General features: G+C 39.1%; 1 protein-coding gene and 1 pseudogene across 4 annotated transcripts in view; both read left to right on the forward strand.

Annotated features, from left to right (window-relative positions):
* LOC126249056 (biotin--protein ligase) overlaps positions 1 to 21,251 on the forward strand; it is a 399,528-nt gene that overhangs the window by 111,673 nt on the left and 266,604 nt on the right. The gene's annotated exons all lie outside the window — the stretch shown is intronic.
* LOC126249937 (5S ribosomal RNA) lies at positions 246 to 362 on the forward strand (annotated as a pseudogene).

The raw sequence follows: 21,251 nt of genomic DNA on the forward strand, positions 1-21,251 counted from the left end.
GTTGTTGACTACACACAGAGACGTCAGCTACCGATTTTTTCTCCACCAGCAGCTGGGAATAACATCCTTGAACTTACAGTAATATCGCAAATAGTTCTGTGTCTCACTGGGACTCAAAAACATCAGATAACGTTAGTGTTGACAACGAATGAAAATACGTTAAAAATCAAAATTATTATCCACCAGCAGATAGGTGTTCTCATGCTAGAGCTTGATAATATTTAATGAAAACTTTAGTGCCAGGGGGCAACGGCCTTGCCGCAGTGGCTACACCGGTTCCCGTGAGATCACCGAAGTTAAGCGCTGTCGGGCGTGGCCGGCACTTGGATGGGTCACCATCCCGCCGCCACGTGCTGTTGCCATTTTTCGGGGTGCACTCAGCCTCGTGATGCCAATTGAGGAGCTACTCGACCAATTAGTAGCGGCTTCGGTCAAAGAATACCGTCCTAACGGTCGGGAGTGCGGTGTGCTGACCACACGCCCCTCCTTATCCGCATCCTCCTCGGAAGATGACACGGCGGCCGGACGGTCCCGGAAGGGCCACTTGTGGCCTAAAGACGGAGCTTTTTTTTTTTTTTTTTTTTAGTGCCAGGCCAGGATTCGAACTCATTCACATGCAATATGTGGAGATGTTGAGGAATCTGCAGTTTTGAACGAACAATAAATTGTAGTAGAGTTGTATTGTCACGAAGGGATCAAATTCCGCGTTAAGGGCGGTCTGAGTTGCATTCCCAATTCAGAACCAATTTTATCGACATACAGAAGCTCAAATAAAAGATGGAATAAGTGTCCTGTGACCCTACATAGCGTTTGTTTCGTCACTAGAAATAAATAACTGGTATAAGAAAGGTTATTGGTGATAGAGTTTCTACATGTCGCCACTGCTGACTTTATTGCGGTTCAACCTAACGTCTACTTGCTAGAGAAGGAATATCATGTTTAATGTGAATTTCAGACCACAATGCCATATACCTTCTTCACTTGGCGTAGCCAGAAGACAATAGAATCTGTCTCTCCCTATCAAAAATCATTGACAGAAGTTGGAATCAAACCCAGACCATAAGCATATGAACCTGTCATCAATCCTCTTATCTATGACTCATCATTTTTCTATCGTAGCGCCGTTGCACCACACCGGATGAGAATTCTGACACACAGCCTCCCTGTAGTGGTTTGCAGCATGTTCTGTACATTCATTAACTTGGTTGACCGAATCGCCATGAACTAGCTGCCTCGGCTACCCAGTGCATACATTCCACTCTATTTTGTAATCACCGAAATAAAATCACGTAACTGCCACCTACACAGAACTACCAACAGTGTAGGGTGCAAAATTTAAATAGGAAGTGTTCCTTTCCATTTCATCTACTCTATTGCGCTATCTGTTTGTTGAAAACATTGTGCAGTGCAGAAGAAAAGCTGTAACGGTCTGTCTCTCAGAAGTCTAGATCCAGCCTTATGCATTATCTCACAGCACTGTGGAATGTGGAAATTCTGGAGCTTCTGTAGCTAGGTGTCCGCTAGTAGTGTAACGTTAAGCGTCGCGCAGTGTAGATAAGATGTCGCGAGTTCAAGTACATTCACTGCTACATTTTTTAAAACGCAATCCTCCTGTCTGCGTAAGTTATCAATCTAATGGGACCTTGTACATAATTCCATTCACTTCTCAACCCAAAATAGTCGCATGTGGAAAAAGGGCTAACTTCTGCGACATTTTGTTCTCTTCAGATTTAGTAGATGGCCAGGCAGGAGATGCATCTTGAAACTTTCGTATTATGTGTGGGGAGAGTGCATTGTGCCAAAATACGTCAGAAAAGGATTTTCTACATTAGCTGTCATGTGGTAGTGGCATTTTATTCTTCTTCAAATCTTGTTTGACAGCTTCAACTCAGAACAAGTTTTCTACATGCATGTAATCAATAAGCTGCATGTGCATCGTCAGACTGTCATAGATAACATCAGAGAATTCGCATATATCATTAATGATTAATTTCTCTCTTATGTTTATTATTGTTTTAACAACACTAAAAGAAACCTTACTAAAATTTTGCACTGTATTATAAGAAACGAAATAGAACTACCCACAATAACCTTATGATGAAAGTTTGTTTTAATAAAACTGAGTATCTGCACACAAGTGTTGCTCTATCGGCACGAATTAGTAAAATACTACTCACTTGGATTTCGATTGGGTCTGTGTTTAGTTGGTATCCTGTGTCATACTCAAGAGGTATGCAAATGTGGCATTTCATAAATAAAGCTATGTATTCCTAGAAACCCAATATTTGCTTGTCATCAGCGGAAAGAGGCATTACCTGTTGTGCAGCATTGTGAGTTTTTCACCATTGCAATATGAGCCGAAAGTATTTTCTTGCAATTTCCTTATTGATGTTTGATCTGACTGCTTGTAGCTTTTTCACAGAAGGGAGAAAAACATTACAGTCAGCGAGACTGGAATGGTGACCAATAACAGATGCTTTTCCACAGGTCAGTACATTACCACAGAGCTAGTGAAGAGGTATCTGCCTTGGTTTCCTCTTACGAGGTCAATAGTGGCTAGAACTCATAAACCGCTATTTAAAGGATGAGATTAGTTGCAATTGCCATGTGCAACGACCTTCCTGGGCTGAAAACCGTAAATTTACAATCTTTTTTTACACCTCAAGCGATAATAACTCAGATTATTCAATGGAAATGACAGGAAAAATCAAGTGAACTTTGAGGCTTAATTCCATGCACACCAGGAAGTAACTTGTCGATCACACAGTTGCCAAACATACCTTGCCTTGTTGCCAAATCTCAGTTACAGTACGAGCAGGAAGAAGACGAACCAATGTGTTCCTACAGCGGGCTGTGAAGTGAACATAGCTGGCGTATCAAAGACGCGTCTGCCACGGCCTGGAATACGTAATGCGTCTGATTCGCATTTCTGTAACTAGGTTTAGGGACTGGAGTGTAGTTACTAATAATACCCAGAACTGACTGCAAACTAACCATCATAAATAAGTAACTCTCATACTCGTTTTTATATTCCTTTTGTAAATGTACTCAAAACTAAGAAACTCATTCACGGACGTTTTCATGCCTGTGCAATAGCCGAGAAAAAAAAATTGTGTGTGTGTGTGTGTGTGTGTGTGTGTGTGTGTTTGAGAGGAGAGAGATAAATATAAAAAAGAATGAGAGAGAGAGAGAGAGAGAGAGAGAGAGAGAGAGAGAGAGAGAGAGAAATTGAATCATGGTATGTAAAGAAATCTTTCATGAAAATGACACATCCCACATCATTACGAAATGTCAAATTCATGATCTATGGAACAAGAATTAATCTAATCTAATCTAATCATATTGGCGATGTCTGATATACCTCCATTCAGAAGTAACAAAGTGTGCATGCATTTAAAGATCAAGCGCATGATGTGAAGTTCTGTGACGGAGATACAAACCCAACACGTAATCGGATTGTTAACTAAGTAAAATCAAATGTTACGTATCGGTTTTTCTTACCAGCTGCTAGGTGTTTGAATCTAAAATAAGGATACAAATTTTTGTGCCTGAGCGACAATCAAACCACACACCTACCGTCCTTTATCATTGATGAATGTAGCTTAAGTATCAATTGCTTCCTCACCAACAGTAAGATGTGTGCGAGTTTGACCAGAAATAACGACACCTATTGCGATTGTTGGCAACACATGAACAGACATTAAAAATGCACGTTAATTTTCACTAGCAGGCCGGTGTGGACATGATAGGTCTTGAAATGAAATTATGAATATTTTTGTACTGGATCAGGCTTCGGACCCACATACTTACTGTAGGAGGAGACATAGAGAAGAAAAGGGAAAATAAACAAAATGATTGAACTATACTTTCCCAAGAGATTCAGATCCTCGAAAGAGGAGATACGATTTCGAATCACAGTCCAGCACCAAATTTTTCAACGGCTCTAGTTGAATCAAGTACAAGTAAAATAAGAGCCCTGTTTCTTTAAATGGCTATCAGTCAAATAAAATAAAATTTTCTAATGTAAGTAAGTTTACTGGCGACAGTATTTCTGTTTACCATGACTTCCGACTATCTCATTTCCCAATGTCAACCGGCTCTGCTCAGTTGGTAATGAAGGAACGTGATGTTCAATGCGGATTCTGGATTATAACGTCTTTCTCTTGAGGTTACCAGGGGTAAAGTAAATCTGTTTGTGCCTCTTAAAAGTAAATGCCTGAACCCACGCATAGCACCTGTGCTAGTTCGTTCCACCAGACCATTGTGGCCACATTTCCCAGCCCCAGGAGTGTGCTATGACGGGTGATGTGTGCTTAGCTTGCAAAATTAGTCACGGTGGAAAAAATGCGAGTCTATTAAATGTTGAACTAGAAGCAAGCTTCTGACCCGGAGATTATGTTATTCTCATGTCAGCAGGATGTAAAGACTCTTCTAGGCATCATAGCCTCAATGTGAAGCCACTTTGAAATTTTCACTAATTCAGGAAATTTCTTAGTTCGAGAAAATCCACTGTGAAGTGTGAAGTTATCGGATAATTCTATTATTACTATTATTTTCTTCATACTGCTGCTGGAACACATGTGCATGAAGATCATTTAATGCCTTTTGCTCATTATTGAAGTAGTTGCCCAGGAAAAGGTCCTTTCCCTGTCTACGAAATCCTTTTCATGTTAATACCAAACATCAGCAATTACTCGTAGATTACCTTAAAACTAAAGTAATTGATGAAGATGTTACTTGATAACAAAAATGCGCTGCCTTTCTTCATTTACTTGCGCCTAGAAATTGCTGTGGAATACTGCCAAACCAAAAGCCAAGGGATCTTACTGCCTTCCGACATACGTCGTTGTCAGTTCTTCCACATCATTTGGTCGACTTGACCTGTTTCAAGTTGTTTGACAGCAAATGTTTTAGAGAATCAATTGTTTTCCTTTGCAATAAACAGAAAGATTTATATTTTAAACTATCAAAGTTCAAAATTTTCGCAATATTAGTTCAAATTTAATATTCGCTTCTATAATGTAAGAAAGTATTTCACAGTTGCAAAACCCGCACCTGACTCATTGACCTTACACTTAGTCACTGACCACAAATTCTAACTCAGAGTGACACCAGTTTAAGTAACCTAATGTAGCGAATACTGTTTGCCAGTGCTCTTTCTCACTGGAAAATAGGCAAATCACACATTGGGTTCCACACGTACACTGTAACAGTAATTTCTGTGTATATGCAGTGCATACGGATTGTAGAATTTAGTGGTGCTCTCTCTTCTACTTTTGTATATAATATGCCCGACCTAAACAGGCCCCTTATCATTACTGGCCCTGGGCAGTGCAACATCATACTGACAACAGTAATGTGCTTATACTGACAACCTCACTGTTCGTTTTACCTGAGTTTGTAATCATTTAAATAAAACATGACCTTACAGAGGTAGACATTTGGTCCCCCTTTCTCTTTTGTGAAATTTGTGAGTAAGCTTTTTGCCTTCCAACCAGCGAAATGCGGCAGAGTACGGCCGGTAAACGATTCACAAACCATGATTTAGTGCCATGAAGACGATTTCTTTAAACACTGTCGTAGCTGAAAGAATTTAGTTCCTTCTTAAATCGTCTTATGCAGCAACGTTCACAGATATCTCAAATAGGAAAAGCTCTTTATACAGGTACGAAAGTTGTAAAACAAACTTCCCACAGTTTGTGTCAGGTTGATATTTTCGTCTGATAGCACTGCGTAAGTATTTTGTCTAAGAGATGTGACAAGTAGTGTTCCTGTAGCTGTGGGAATCACTGGTTGAAAATGAGTTTAACAATAATGGGTATAGTACTATTACTTCGAAGGAACGAACATGATTTACTACGGAAGACTAAATTAAACTGTGGCGTTCAGTGTATTGGAGGTATTGCATACATGCTGTATGTCAGAACGCTCGTTGTGGGGAGCAGGGGGGAAATAGTTTCCACAAACCTCCAATTTGTAAATAAATGTCACAAGGAGTGGGTTCTCACATGGGTGCTGCATCTACATCTACATCTACATTTATACTCCGCAAGCCACCCAACGGCGTGTGGCGGAGGGCACTTTACGTGCCACTGTCATTACCTCCCTTTTCTGTTCCAGTCGCGTATGGTTCGCGGGAAGAACGACTGCCGGAAAGCCTCCGTGCACGCTCGAATTTCTCTAATTTTACATTCGTGATATCCTCGGGAGGTATAAGTAGGGGGAAGCAATATATTCGAAATTCATCCAGAAACGCACCCTCTCGAAACCTGACGAGCACGCTACACCGTGATGCAGAGTGCCTCTTTTGCAGAGTCTGCCACTTGAGTTTGCTTAACATCTCTGTAATGCTATCACGGTTACCAAATAACCCTGTGACGAAACGCACCGCTCTTCTTTGGATCTTCTCTATCTCCTCTGCCAACCTGATCTGGTACGGATCCCACATTGATGAGCAATACTCAAGAATAGGTTGAACGAGTGTTTTGTAAGCCACCTCCTTTGTTGATGGACTACATTTTCTAAGGACTCTCCCCAATGAATCTCAACCTGGTACCCGGCTTACCAACTATTAATTTTATATGATCATTCCACTGCAAATCGTTCTGCATGCATACTCCCAGATATTTTACAGAAGTAACTGCTACCAGTGTTTGTTTCGCTATCATATAATCATACAATAAAGGATCCTTCTTTCTGTGTATTTGCAATACATTACATTTGTCTATGTTAAGGCTCAGTTGCCACTCTCTGCACCAAGTGCTTATCCGCTGCAGATCTTCCTGCATTTCGCTACAATTTTCTAATGCTGCACCTTCTCTGTATACTACAGCATCATCCGCGAAAAGCCGCATGGAACTTCCGACACTATCTACTAGGTCATTTATATATACTGTGTAAAGCAATGGTCCCATAACACTCCCATGTGGCACGCCAGAGGTTACTTTAACGTCTGTAGACGTCTCTCCATTGAGAACAACATGCTGTGTTCTGTTTGCTAAAAACTCTTCAATCCAGCCACACAGCTGGTCTGATATTCTGTAGGCTCTTACTTTGTTTATCAGGCGACAGTGCGGAACTGTATCAAACACCTTCCGGAAGTCAAGGAAAATAGCATCTACCTGGGAGCCTGTATCTAATATTTTCTGGGTCTCATGAACAAATAAACCGAGTTGGGTCTCACACAATCGCTGTTTCCGGAATCCATGTTGATTCCTACAGAGTAGATTCTGGGTTTCCAGAAACGACATGATACGCGAGCAAAAAACATGTTCTAAAATTCTACAACAGCTCAACGTCAGAGATATAGGTCTATAGTGTTGCGCATCTGCTCAACACCCCTTCTTGAAGACTGGGACTACCTGTGCTCTTTTCCAATCATTTGGAACCTTCCGTTCCACTAGAGACTTGCGGTACACGGCTGTTAGAAGGGGCGCAAGTTCTTTCGCGTACTCTGTGTTGAATCGAATTGGTATCCTGTCAGGTCCAGTGGACTTTGCTCTGTTGAGTGATTCCAGTTGCTTTTCTATTCCTCTGACACTTGTTTCGATGTCAGCCATTTTTTCGTTTGTGCGAGGATTTAGAGAAGGAACTGCAGTGCGGTCTTCCTCTGTGAAACAGCTTTGAAAAAAAGTGTTTAGTATTTCAGCTTTACGCGTGTCATCCTCTGTTTCAATGCCATCATCACCCCGGAGTGTCTGGATATGCTGTTTCGAGCCACTTACTGATTTAACGCAAGACCAGAACTTCCTAGGATTTTCTGTCAAGTCGGTACATAGAATTTTACTTTCGAATTCACTGAACACTTCACGCATAGCCCTCCTTATGCTAACTTTGACATCGTTCAGCTTCTGTTTGTCTGAGAGGTTTTGGCTGCGTTTAAACTTCCAGTGAAGCTCTCTTTGCTTTCACAATAGTTTCATAACTTTGTTGTTGAACCACGGTGGGTTTTTCCTGTCCCTCACAGTTTTACTTGGCACGTACCTGTCTATAACGCATTTTACGATTGCCTTGAACTTTTTCCATAAACACTCAACATTGTCAGTGTCAGAACAGAAATTTTCGTTTTGATCTGTTAGGTAGTCTGAAATCTGCCTTCTATTACTCTTGCTAAACAGATAAACCTTCCCCCCTTTTTTTATATTCCTATTAACTTCCATATTCAGGGATGCTGCAACGGCCTTATGATCACTGATTCCCTGTTCTGTGCTTACAGAGTCGAAAAGTTCGGGTCTGTTTGTTATCAGTAGGTCCAACATGTTATCTCCACGAGTCGGTTCTCTGTTTAATTGCTCAAGGTAATTTTCGGATAGTGCACTCAGTATAATGTCACTTGATGCTCTGTCCCTACCACCCGTCCTAAACATCTGAGTGTCCCAGTCTATATCTGGTAAATTGAAATCTCCACCTAAGACTATAACATGCTGAGAAAATTTATGTGAAATGTATTCCAAATTTTCTGTCAGTTGTTCTGCCACTAATGATGCTGAGTCAGGAGGTCGGTAAAAGCAGCCAATTATTAACCTAGCTTGGTTGTTGAGTGTAACCTCCACCCATAATAATTCACAGGAACTATCCACTTCTACTTCACTACAGCATAAACTACTACTAACAGCGACAAACACGCCACCACCAGTTGCATGCCATCTATCCTTTCTAAACACCGTCTGTGTCTTTGTGAAAATTTCGGCGGAATTTATCTCTGGCTTCAGCCAGCTTTCCGTACCTATAACGATTTCAGCTTCGGTGCTTTCTATCAGCGCTTGAAGTTCTGGTACTTTACCAATGCAGCTTCGACAGTTTACAATTACAATACCGATTGCTGCTTGGTCCCCACATGGTCTGACTTTGCCCCGCACCCTTTGAGGCTGTTGCCCTTTCTGTACTTGCCCGAGGCCATCTAACGTAAAAAACTGCCCAGTCCACTCCACACAACCCCTGCTACCCGTGTAGCCGCCTGTTGCGTGTAGTGGACTCCTGACCTATCCAGCGGAACCCGAAACCCCACCACCCTATGGCGCAAGTCGAGGAATCTGCAGCCCACACGGTTGCAGAACCATCTCAGCCTCTGATTCAGACCCTCCACTCGGCTTTGTACCAAAGGTCCGCAGTCAGTCCTGTCGACAATGCTGCAGATGGTGAGCTCTGCTTTCATCCCACTAGCGAGACTGGCAGTCTTCACCAAATCAGATAGCCGCCGGAAGCCAGAGAGGATTTCCTCTGATCCATAGCAACACACATCATTGGTGCCAACATGAGCGACCACCTGCAGATGGGTGCACCCTGCGCTGCCGATTTTGATCAAATATTGCATGAACGTTTTATCTTCCTGCTAGACACTCCCTACCTTTTGAAAAAATTGAGGCCAAAGTTGAGAACGGACAATCGTATTTTCAATGCTGTACACCGAAAGAGCGTCTACAAATAAAACATATTATTAGTAAGTGATGGTTTCCAGCCATTACATGGTAGCAAAGTGGTAAAGAACCAGACTACGAATACGAAGGTTTTGGGTTTGATCCCTGATCAATGCCAAGATTTTTATATGCCATTTTACACTTATTTTCCCTCGGGCAGTGTTTGTTCATGTGAAAAATGCCGAGGTGCACTGTGGTTTGAAAGCCATGTTAAACTGTAGGTTCCCCTATTAACTGGCTGGGTAAGTCAACTCAAAGGTCTGAGGAAAGCAACTGCATACCACCTCCAACAAGACCATGCCTATTAAAGCACTGTGGTGCTCAAACCAATCTTCCTACTGCTGACTGCTTTACTTTACTATGGGTTCCAAAGTTAATGATCTTCGGGTTGTTAACATTTTTGTATTTTCATGCTGTAGCTTTGATACCAGCAAACGTAAGTAACCGACCGAGCACTGTCATCGTTCGAGTTGTCAAGGTGGTAGACGACGATGCTGTCGACCCAATTTACAATCTTGGTCATGGCTATGTTTCAGTCGAAGACCTCTATGTGCCTTTCTGTGTATTTCAAGATATACTTTTATACACTTGGTACGCATCCAAATTGATAACTGTTAGAGCTGTATTTAGCAACATGAATCAGACGTGTTTTCCAAGCAATATATCGGGCAACACATCAGTGCAGTGAGATTTCGTTTGTGTGTTGTGCATGGTGCAAGAAATATTTGTCTTTTGCTTGATAGGTTTCATGCCACTAAATGCGAGCAAGCTCACGAATAGACTGTCAATAATTGGAATTACGCAATAATGCACTTAAAACGTGTATTTTTGCTTATGTATCCCAATGAAAATAACTGTAAACAGATTATATGCCCACTTGCTTATTACTCGCGCTTCTTGATGCTTTCCTCAAAAAATAAAAATAAAAAGAGAGAGAAAGACAGAGAGAGAAAACAGAAAACCGTTTCAAATATCAGTTCGGTGACGCCATGTTTGTTTCGTGATGTAAAACAAGGATAGGTTTTTATTATTTGCCTGTAAACAACTGTTGTGTTGTATAGGCATCGTCAGATGGTTATACAAATGATTATACATAAGGTCAGTAGTTACATAGTTATACAGATTGTTGTACAAATGATTACACAAAAGTTAACATATGGTATATGATTATACAAAAGGTCAGTGTGGTTGTATGACATAAATTACAGTTTCTTTGATGACAATCACATTTATAATAATAGAGAATCATATTTTTCATTATGTAGGAATTCAATTATGCTATAGAATGCTTTCTCTTTCAATAATGTCTCTACCACCATTTTAAATCTATTCTCATGCAATTCCCTCGTTCCATGTGATGTATTGTTGTAAAATGTTTTGCCAGCATGTAAAAAATTATTTTGTATTTTACTCAAACGTGTCCAAGGAATGTCTATTAAGTTCCTATTTCTGGTTTCATATGAGTGCACATCTGACCTGATTTCATACATGTGGGCATTCTCTTTGGCATTCATAAGTGCTTTAAGTATGTATAGACTGGGAACTGTAAGAATTTTGTGCTCAATGAAGTACTGTCTGCAAGAAGTTAAATTGCTCACACCAAAAATACATCTAATGGCTTTCTTCTGCCAGAGGAAAACATCTTTTGCCCCAGCAGAGTTTCCCCAAAGAAGTATTCCATAATGCAGATGAGTATGAAAATAGGCATGATATGCCATAAGTATGCACTCCTTACTGACACAATCCTTCAGTTTCCTAAGGAGATATAGAATTCTTGCTAACTTACTGCACAGCTTTTCTGTGTGGCTATTCCAGCACAATTTGGTATCAAGATAAATGCCTAGCAATTTTACTGAATGTCTGAGTTCATTAGGTCCATCATTAATATCTCTAAGGGAAAAGAGGATGTGTTCAGTTTTATTTTTATTTAATGACAGCCTATTTTCATGGAACCAGTGAGCTGCCATTTCCATCATGGATTTGTTCATTTGTTTGAGAACATTCACATCATTATGTGACGTGATAAAGGTTGTGTCGTCAGCATACATTACAGATTTATATGCTAATGTGTTGGGCAGGTCATTCACATACACAATGAATAAGAAAGGTCCCAGTACAGATCCTTGTGGGACTCCATATTTTACCTTGAGAAGGTCAGATTTGTTGTTTGAATTTATATAGACCATTTGGTTTCTGTTTGTCAATTATGATTTCAGCAGTAATAGTTCTGTTTCAGTTATTCCATATTTTTCTAGTTTCTTAATTAAAATGCTATGTGAGACAGTGTCAAATGCCTTGGTTAAATCAACTAAAGTTGTATAGGTATGTTCCCTATTTTCAAAACCTTGTAATATTGATAAGACAACTTCCTGAACTGCTTTTATTGTTGATAGCCCAGTTCGGAATCCATACTGAGCCTTATTGAGAAGGTTGTGACACTCAATAAAATCGTTTAATTGGTCTTTCATTAATTTTTCAATAATTTTAGATAATATTGGTACTATTGCTATAGGTCTGTAATTTTGGGGTGAATTTCTGTCTCCCTTTTTGTATATGGGCAATACAATAGTCAGTGTAAGGCAGTCTGGAAATGTTCCCTCTGTAAACATCCTATTGATTAAGTAAGACAGTGGAATGCATATAGTGTCTATTATTTTCTTTATGTTAAAATTAGAAAAACCACGTATGTCCTCAGTTCTGGAGTTGCTTAGTGATCTGATTACATCCAGTATATCCTTAGGATAAGTGGTTCTCCGTTCAAATTTTGAAGTTGATAGGTAATATCTCGTTGTACTAGCGATATGTATGGCTACAGGGTTCTTTCTTTTCTCTCTGCAAACAACCAGAACAGAATTCAGTAATAAAGTTGTAAGAACACCAATGCAATGTGCCAATTAAACACTCAGCCTTTCTTGGTTATTTTGTTAAAAGTTAACAATTGTCTGTAATGCAGTAAACATCCTTGATTACTGAGTTGTTATGACTACCATTGTTATTGTTATTCGTCACCTCACAACAGCTTTCCTATCACTCATTGCTGCCAATGCACATAACGAATGGATCAGTATGAATGGAATGTGGGATGTTTCGTCACGGAGAATATACGCATTTATCTCGGCATCTTGTGTTCAGGGTAATGTGACAATCTCAGTAAGAGAAGACGACAATGGGATGCCAGTGATGCAGGCAATAATACCCAACTATTTCTGTCAACTTAACACCACCACGACAGGTAATTTGGCATCTCAGTGTGTTTTGATTATGATTCGTTAGCCTTCTTGCGACCTCGTTCTAATACCTCGTGGGAGCAGGCATAATATTTTGCTTTCTGAACACCGAATAATAACACACAAAGATAGTAGATGGAAGGATATAAAGAAACAATCAGACTTATGGGTGTGGATCCAGTTCATCATTAGAAGACTAAACAAGAGGGAAAGATTACAAAAGTAATGAATACGCTGGTTAGTATACATTATTTGTATAGACCTGAAGATGAAAAAGCACAGATCTGCACAGTGCCCGCATCTGCACTTCAGTCTCTGTCTTAATGGGCATAATTTTTAGTTTCTCCTCTTCTGAATTTTCAAATGAATTGATTATTACGTGGCACAGAATAATTAGTTAACTGTGTTTCTTATAGCTTCCATTCGCACCAACGTTTTTCTACATTCTCTTGCAATTCATGAAATTCTACTTGTATGATCACAAGACTGCACATATATGCAATCGATTTTGAGGTGCAAAGTGTTTGTTATCTTACTTTTCGTGACTGGTGGACAAAGTTGATTTCCAAAAACTTTTTTTTTGTACTGAAATAATCTTTTGTTACAAAGTAACAAGGTGCTTTGTTCGTATATATTTTGTGGGAAACTGTAATCGTGATGGAAGATTATACACCTGAATGTTTGACAACTGGTAGGAGAAAATGCTGCATATTAACCAAACCCCGCGCCTCCTCTCCGTATCCTCCTATGACACGAGCACGGGATACTCCTCGCGTACCGCTACAGAGCTGTTCCTAGCACAGCTGAGAATTAGCAACATCATCACAAACATTTGGCAACACAGTGCAATCACTTCCGCCTATGGTACTGAATTGACTCGCTAAATTCACTTGATATTCCCTTTCCATTTGAATGACTCGCGCTTTATAATCCTCAGGTAAACTAAGACACTGAGACAGAAAATTCAATTTTTTGGCTAAAGAAATGCTATTCTTCACGTAAGTGACAACTTTTATTATCGTTCACGATACGTTATGAGGCTGAGCGACCAACACCATGATGAGAGTGTCGTGTTGGCAACAGTGTGTCCGTAGTCCCGTGGTGCCGCCCGTGTCTCCTGTTGAAACGGCTCAATAAGTAGTCAGTTCCAACCATGGTAGTGGCCAGCGTGTGGGAGCTTTTTTTGTGATTTATTTTATGGAGCTGCGAATTTCCAGAAAAAAATTCTGTAACGAAATCGGAAGAAAACCTTTACACACAAAGTCCTCTTGGTAACTCAACTCAGTAAGTTGTGTTAATGGCCATAGAACTCGGCTTTCTGCCTGCCAAGCTGCTTCACAATACAAGCGTCTCTGAAGAAATTCAAATCGAATGTCGACGATACGAATTTCAATATTGTTCTTCACTTAAGACTCACATGCCAGGGTGATAAGTATGAAGGAAATGAACCTCTTGATTACTATAGGGCCCCTATGCTAAATTTCCACAGTAGCAATTAGGAATTCTCTGCAGACATTTGCTAACAGCGGCTCTAGCAACTTACTTTTTCTCTGGGTAGCTTCAAATATGGGTAATTTTGTCGCCTTAAATCCAATTGAATGTTTTAAATATCACTTTTGTACAGCGTTCACTTCTACATTAATTAATGTATGAACCTCAAAACAAGCAATTTGCCTGAGTAGCTATAGAGCAGATTCTGAAAGGTATTGACACAATGTTTCGCATCCATTTACCATAGGGAATCAGAGAAAGAAACGAAACACATTTCATTGCATTTACTCTCTATGCCTTGACTAACACACATGAATCCATGACAAAAATAAATTATTTGAAGAATCTCCTGTGAAAGGAAAAAGAACAGGATGTGACACTTTAATTATAGCCCACTGGATCAGAAACAATAAAATTAATTCTGTCCCACATTGATGTATTGCATACTAGTGTAATAAAATAATTATCAAATAAAAATGGTTTTGTCCCTCTGTTGATATCGAGTGTTAAACACAAATCGTAGACAGATTTTATGGGTTACCAATCAACAACATTAAAGCATTTTACACCGTCGAGAGTGAGGAGTGGAGCAGACATTGTCGGCAGAAGGCGAGGCAGCGCAGGGCCTCAGCCCCCGCCAGTAGGCAGAAAGCGGGTCCCAGAGAACTCAGACGCATGCGGTGTTCAGAGGCAGATGGTTGGCCAAGAAATCTCTCGCTAAAATATTGTTGAACCAAACTGTTATTACCAATGTGACAGAAAGCGAAATGTATTGTAGATTCGCTTCAATTACACTCATAGCTTAAGCACCAGGAGAGGAAAGGGATGATAAAAATTTTGTCAATGTGTGCTTTCGGTTACCAGTCATCATATTAGCTAGTCTCGCGTTTACCTCAAGACTACAGTCGTAGTCAAGAATGATGTACTTGGACTGCAGTCAAGACTTCCTCCGGGAAGTGCTGCAGTCTACAATGTTGCCAGATCGAGCATATTGCCGGATATAAAATTCTGAGGGGAGTGCGACTGTATTGTTCACCTTACGTGAACGATTCGGAGTCAACTTTTTTTTTGCTAAGACTGTATCTACAACACATATTGCACACCGAAAACCCAGAAGAATTTTTTAAAAAATCGGTTTATGACAGCAATGTTAACTATAGCGTTTGAACTATTTATAGTATTGGCTGGGGAAATAGCAGGAAAGTTAAAGGGGGGAGGCACTGTCATGAGTGGTAAAATACCAGTGGTTATAGGGTTCAGAAAAGACCCTTTTTTAGGGTAGGGAGGACAGAAAGAAAGCAAATTTTAAAAGAGGTTAGAACTGAGACAAACCTTCAGTTTGAGAAAGAAATCAAAAACCATAATTCCAGCTTATTACATCAACATAAACAGAATTTTCAACAGTCGGCAGATATTTTAACTCAGTTAATGTGAAATGTCAGCTATCTTTATTGCATCAAAATATTTGAGGACTGAGAAATAAAATTAATGAATTAACTATCTGCATAGATGAATTAGAGTCTTCAAACCCAGCTGACATAATCTGCCTCTCTGAACATCATGTGACCACTGGTATAGAACTTTTAAGCGTTACAGGGCTTAGGTTAGCATCTCACTTTTGTAGATCAGAAATGGAGAAAGAAGGAGTTGCCACATTCATCAGGAACTGTCTAAAATTTAAGAACATAGACATTTATAAATTTTGCTAGAATAGCATATGGAAGCATGTGCAACAGAAGTAGAATTTCACAAAAAAATCCTTCATAATATTAAGTGTGTATCGAGCACCCGCAGGTAACTTTAATCTGTTTGTAAACCACTTTGAAGCTGTACTGGCCCATTTAACAACCAAAAACAAAGAAATAGTGGTTGATGGTGATTTCAATGTAGATTTCCTTAAAGACTCTCCCAATAAGAACTTATTTGAGTTAGTAGCACTATCATTCGACTTAATTCCCACTGTAAAGTTCCCCACTAGGGTAGCCAATTGCTCACAAACAGCCATTGATAATATCTTTATAGAAAAGTCCAATGAACAAAATTATATTACAAAACCAATAGTCAATGGCGTCTCAGACCATGACATGCAGTTCCTTCTGTTAAATGTTAATACTGAACAGGATATAAAATCTGTTAAATATGAGCTCAAGAGGGTAATGAATAAGACAAAAATTGATTATTTTAGGACACTCCTCAGAGACATTCACCGGACTGATGTTTACAGTGCTTATGGCATGAATGAAAAATATAACACTTTTGCTAATAAAGTGCTTACCTTATTCGAACACTGTTTTCCCCCAAAACTTACCAAGGTTAGAGCAAAGTCTACAAAGAAGCCATGGATTACTCAAGGAATAGGGGTATCTTGTAAAACAAAAAGAAAACTGTATCTGTCAATCCAAAACAGTTTCGATGTTGATGCTATAGCACATTACAAGAAGTACTGCAAAATATTAAAGACTGTAATACGGACGTCAAAGCAAATATATTACAAGGATAGATAGTCATATCAGATAACAAAATAAAGACAATATGGGATGTAGTGATGGAGGAGACCGGTAGAACCAGACACGAAGAGGAACAAATAGCATTAAGAGTAAGTGATACATTGGTGACAGATGTGTATAGTGTTGCAGAACTTTTTAACAAACATTTTATAACTGTTACTGAAAAGATGAGGTTGTCAGGTTCGGTAGATGCTGCTATGGAATACCTCAGACCAGACATTTCAAGTAACTTCCATAGTATGAATTACCCTCACTACCCCAACAGAAATATTGTCAATCATAAAATCAAAAACATCTAGTGGGTATGATGAAATATCAACAAAGGTAATTAAAGAATGTGATTCTGAGCTAAGTAATATATTAAGCTATCTGTGTAACCAGTCGTTTATCAGTGGAATATTTTCTGAATGGTTGAAATATGCTGAAGTTAAGCCACTGTTTAAGAAGGGAGATAAGGAAATAGCATCAAATTTCCGTCCAATTTCACTGTTGCCAGCATTCTCAAAAATTTTAGAAAAAGTAATGTACAGTCGGCTTTATAACCATCTTGTCTCAAATAACATACTGTCAAAGTCACAGTTTGGATTTCTAAAAGGTTCTGATATTGAGAAGGCTATCTACACTTACGGTGAAAATGTGCTTAATTCATTAGACAAAAATTGCAGGCAACTGGTATATTTTGTGATCTGTCAAAGGCATTTGACTGTGTAAATCACAATATCCTTTTAAGTAAATTAGAATATTATAGTGTAACAGGAAGCTTTTGACAATGTTGACTGGAATACTCTCTTTCAAATTCTGAAGGTGGCAGGGGTAAAATACAGGGAGCGAAAGGCTATTTACAATTTGTACAGAAACCAGATGGCAGTTATAAGAGTCAAGGGACATGAAAGGGAAGCAGTGATTGGGAAGGGAGTGAGACAGGGTTGTAGCCTCTCCCTGGTGTTATTCAATCTGTATATTGAGCAAGCAGTGAAGGAAACAAAAGAAAAATTCGGAGTAGGTATTAAAATCCATGTAGAAGAAATAGAAACTTTGAGGTTTGCCGATGACATTGTAATTCTGTAAGAGACTGCAAAGGATTTGGAAGAGCAGTTGAACGGAATGGATAGTGTCTTGAAGGGAGGATATAAGATGAACATTAACAAAAGCGAAACGAGGATAATGGAATGTAGTCGAATTAAGTCGGCTGATGCTGAGGGAATTGGATTAGGAAGTGAAACACTTAAAGTAGTAAAGGAGTTTTGCTATTTGGGGAACAAAATAACTGATGATAGTCAAAGTAGAGAAGATATAAAATGTAGACTGGCAATGGCAAGGAAAGCGTTTCTGAAGAAGAGAAATATGTTCACATAGACTATAGATCTAAGTGTCAGGAAGTCGTTTCTGAAAGTATTTGTATGGAGTGTAGCCATGTATGGATGTGAAACATGGGCGATAAATAGTTTGGACAAGAAGAGAATAGAAGCTTTCGAAATGTGGTGCTACAGAAGAATGCTGAAGGTTAGATGGGTAGATCACATAACTAATGAGGAAGTATTGAATAGGATTGGGGAGAAGAGAAGTTCGTGGCACAACTTGACTAGAAGAAGGGATCGGTTGGTAGGACATGTTCTGAGGCATCAAGGGATCACCCATTTAGTATTGGAGGGCAGCGTGGAGGGTAAAAATCGTAGAGGAAGACCAAGAGATGAATACATTAAGCAGATTCAGAAGGATGTAGGTTGCAGTAGGTACTGGGAGATGATGAAGCTTGCACAGGATAGAGTAGCATGGAGAACTGCATCAAACCAGTCTCGGAACTGAAGACCACAACAACAACAACAACAACAATAACAACAGTGTAACAGGAAATGCTGCAAAACGGTTCAAATCTTATATCTCTGGCAGGAAAGAAAGGGTGTTATTAGGATAGAGACATGTATCAAGGTGTCGGGCATCATCCAACTGGGAACTAATTACATGTGGGGTCCCACAAGGATCTGTTTTAGGGCCATTACTTTATCTTGTGTATATCAAGACCTTTCATCAGTAACATTACCATATGCCAAGTTCGTTTTGTTTGCCGATTATGCAAACATTGCAGTAAATAGCAAAACAAGTGTAGTCTTAGAAAGATCAGCTAATAAAATGTTTCTGGACATTAATCACTGGTTCCTAGCCAATTCTTTGTCACTAAACTTTGAAAAAACACGCTACATGCAGTTCAGAACTTGTAAGGGGTGTCCCACGAGTATATGTCTAACATACGATGACAAGAAGATAGAAGAAGTGGACAGTGTTAAGTTCTTGGGATTACAGCTACATAACAAATTCAACTGGGAGGAGCACACCACAGAACTCCTGAAGCGTCTTAACAAATCTCTATTTGCAATGCGAATTTTGTCAGACATAGGGGATATAAAAATGAAAAAGCTGGCATACTATACTTACTTTCATTCCATAATGTCATATGGGATTATTTTTTGGGGTAATTCATCAAGCCAAGCTAAAATTTTCCGGGTACAAAACCGTGCGGTAAGAGTTATATGGGGTGTGAACTCAAGAAGATCCTGCAGAAGCCTGTTTAGGGAACTAGGGATACTAACTACTGCTTCCCAATATATTTATTCCTTAATGAAATTTGTCATTAAACATATATCACTTTTTCAAACCAACAGCTCAATTCATGGAATCAATACTAGAAATAAGAATAATCTTCACAAGGATTCAAAGAAACTTAGTCTTGTACAAAAAGGTGTGCATTATTCAGGAACACACATTTTCAATAACTTGCCAACAGCCATAAAAAGCTTAACAACCAATGAAATTCAGTTTAAGAGAAGCCTAAAGGATTTATTGGTGGCCAACTCCTTCTACTCCATTGATGAATTCCTCAGTAAAACCAACTGATTTGTGTGTGTATATACTTCAGTGCAGTATTGTATGCATTGTAAATAAGTATTACAGTAGTTGTATTACATGTGTATTACCTTATAAATAAATAAAAAAAACTTTTTAATTTTAAATTCAGTGCATCTGTGTTTGTAAAATGACTCTTTCATATAGTGTTCATTAAAAAATGACGATCATTCCACTTGGGACCTGTGGACTGGTACATTAGCTTATTTGTTTTAGTTGTAAATATTTGTCATGTATTGTTGTTTTTCTGACATGTTCCACATCCTGGAGGATCTCCTCACTACGGATCAATTGGAATGAAAGTAAATCTAATCTAATCTCTAATCTAATACGTATGTATAAACGCCTTCCGATGCCCGCTCATGGAAGACAAGGATCACAGTCTAGCTTCAATATTATAAGTACGTCTCAGTTTGTGGCTGATCTCAAATTTAGGTTAATAATCATTTCGAATATTTAGCAGTACTGTACCCGTTATTGTTAAACTCATTTTCAACCAGTGATTCCCACAGCTACAGGAACACTACTTGTGACATCTCTTAGACAAAATACTTACGCAGTGCTATCAGACGAAAATATCAACCTGACACAAACTGTGGGAAGTTTGTTTTACAACTTTCGTACCTGTATAAAGAGCTTTTCCTATTTGAGATATCTGTGAACGTTGCTGCATAAGATGATTTAAGAAGGAACTAAATTCTTTCAGCTACGACAGTGTTTAAAGAAATCGTCTTCATGGCACTAAATCATGGTTTGTGAATCGTTTACCGGTCGTACTGTGCCACATTTTGCTGGTTGGAAGGCAAAAAAGCTTACTGAAAAATTTCACAGAAGGGAAAGGGGGACCAAATGTCTCCCTCTGTAAGGTCATGTTTTATTTAAATGATTACAAACTCAGGTAAAACGAACAGTGAGGTTGTCAGTATAAGCACATTACTGTTGTCAGTATGATGTTGCACTGCCCAGGGCCAGTAATGAAAAAGGGCCTGTTTAGGTCGGGCATATTATATACAAAAGTAGAAGAGAGAGCACCACTAAATTCTACAATCCGTATGCATTGCATATACACAGAAATTACTGTTACAGTGTATGTGTGGAACCCAATGTGTGATTTGCCTATTTTCCAGTGAGAAAGAGCACTGGCAAACAGTATTCGCTACATTAGGTTACTTAAACTGGTGTCACTCTGAGTTAGAATTTGTGGTCAGTGACTAAGTGTAAGGTCAATGAGTCAGGTGCGGGTTTTGCAACTATGAAATACTTTCTTACATTATAGAAGCGAATATTAAATTTGAACTAATACTGCGAAAATTTTGAACTTTGATAGTTTAAAATATAAATCTTTCTGTTTATTGCAAAGGAAAACAATTGATTCTCTAAAACATTTGCTGTCAAACACAACTTGAAACAGGTCAAGTCGACCAAATGATATGGAAGAACTGACAACGACGTATGTCGGAAGGCAGTAAGATCCCTTGGCTTTTGGTTTGGCAGTATTCCACAGCAATTTCTAGGCGCAAGTAAATGAAGAAAGGCAGCGTATTTTTGTTATCAAGTAACACCTTCATCAATTACTTTAGTTTTAAGGTAATCTACGAATAATTGCTGATGTTTGGTATTAACATGAAAAGGATTTCGTAGACAGGGAAAGAACCTTTTCCTGGGCAACTACTTCAATAATGAGCAAAAGGCATTAAATGATCTTCATG

This window comes from Schistocerca nitens, chromosome 3, assembly GCF_023898315.1.
Source record: "Schistocerca nitens isolate TAMUIC-IGC-003100 chromosome 3, iqSchNite1.1, whole genome shotgun sequence".
Taxonomy (NCBI): Eukaryota; Metazoa; Arthropoda; class Insecta; order Orthoptera; family Acrididae; genus Schistocerca; species Schistocerca nitens.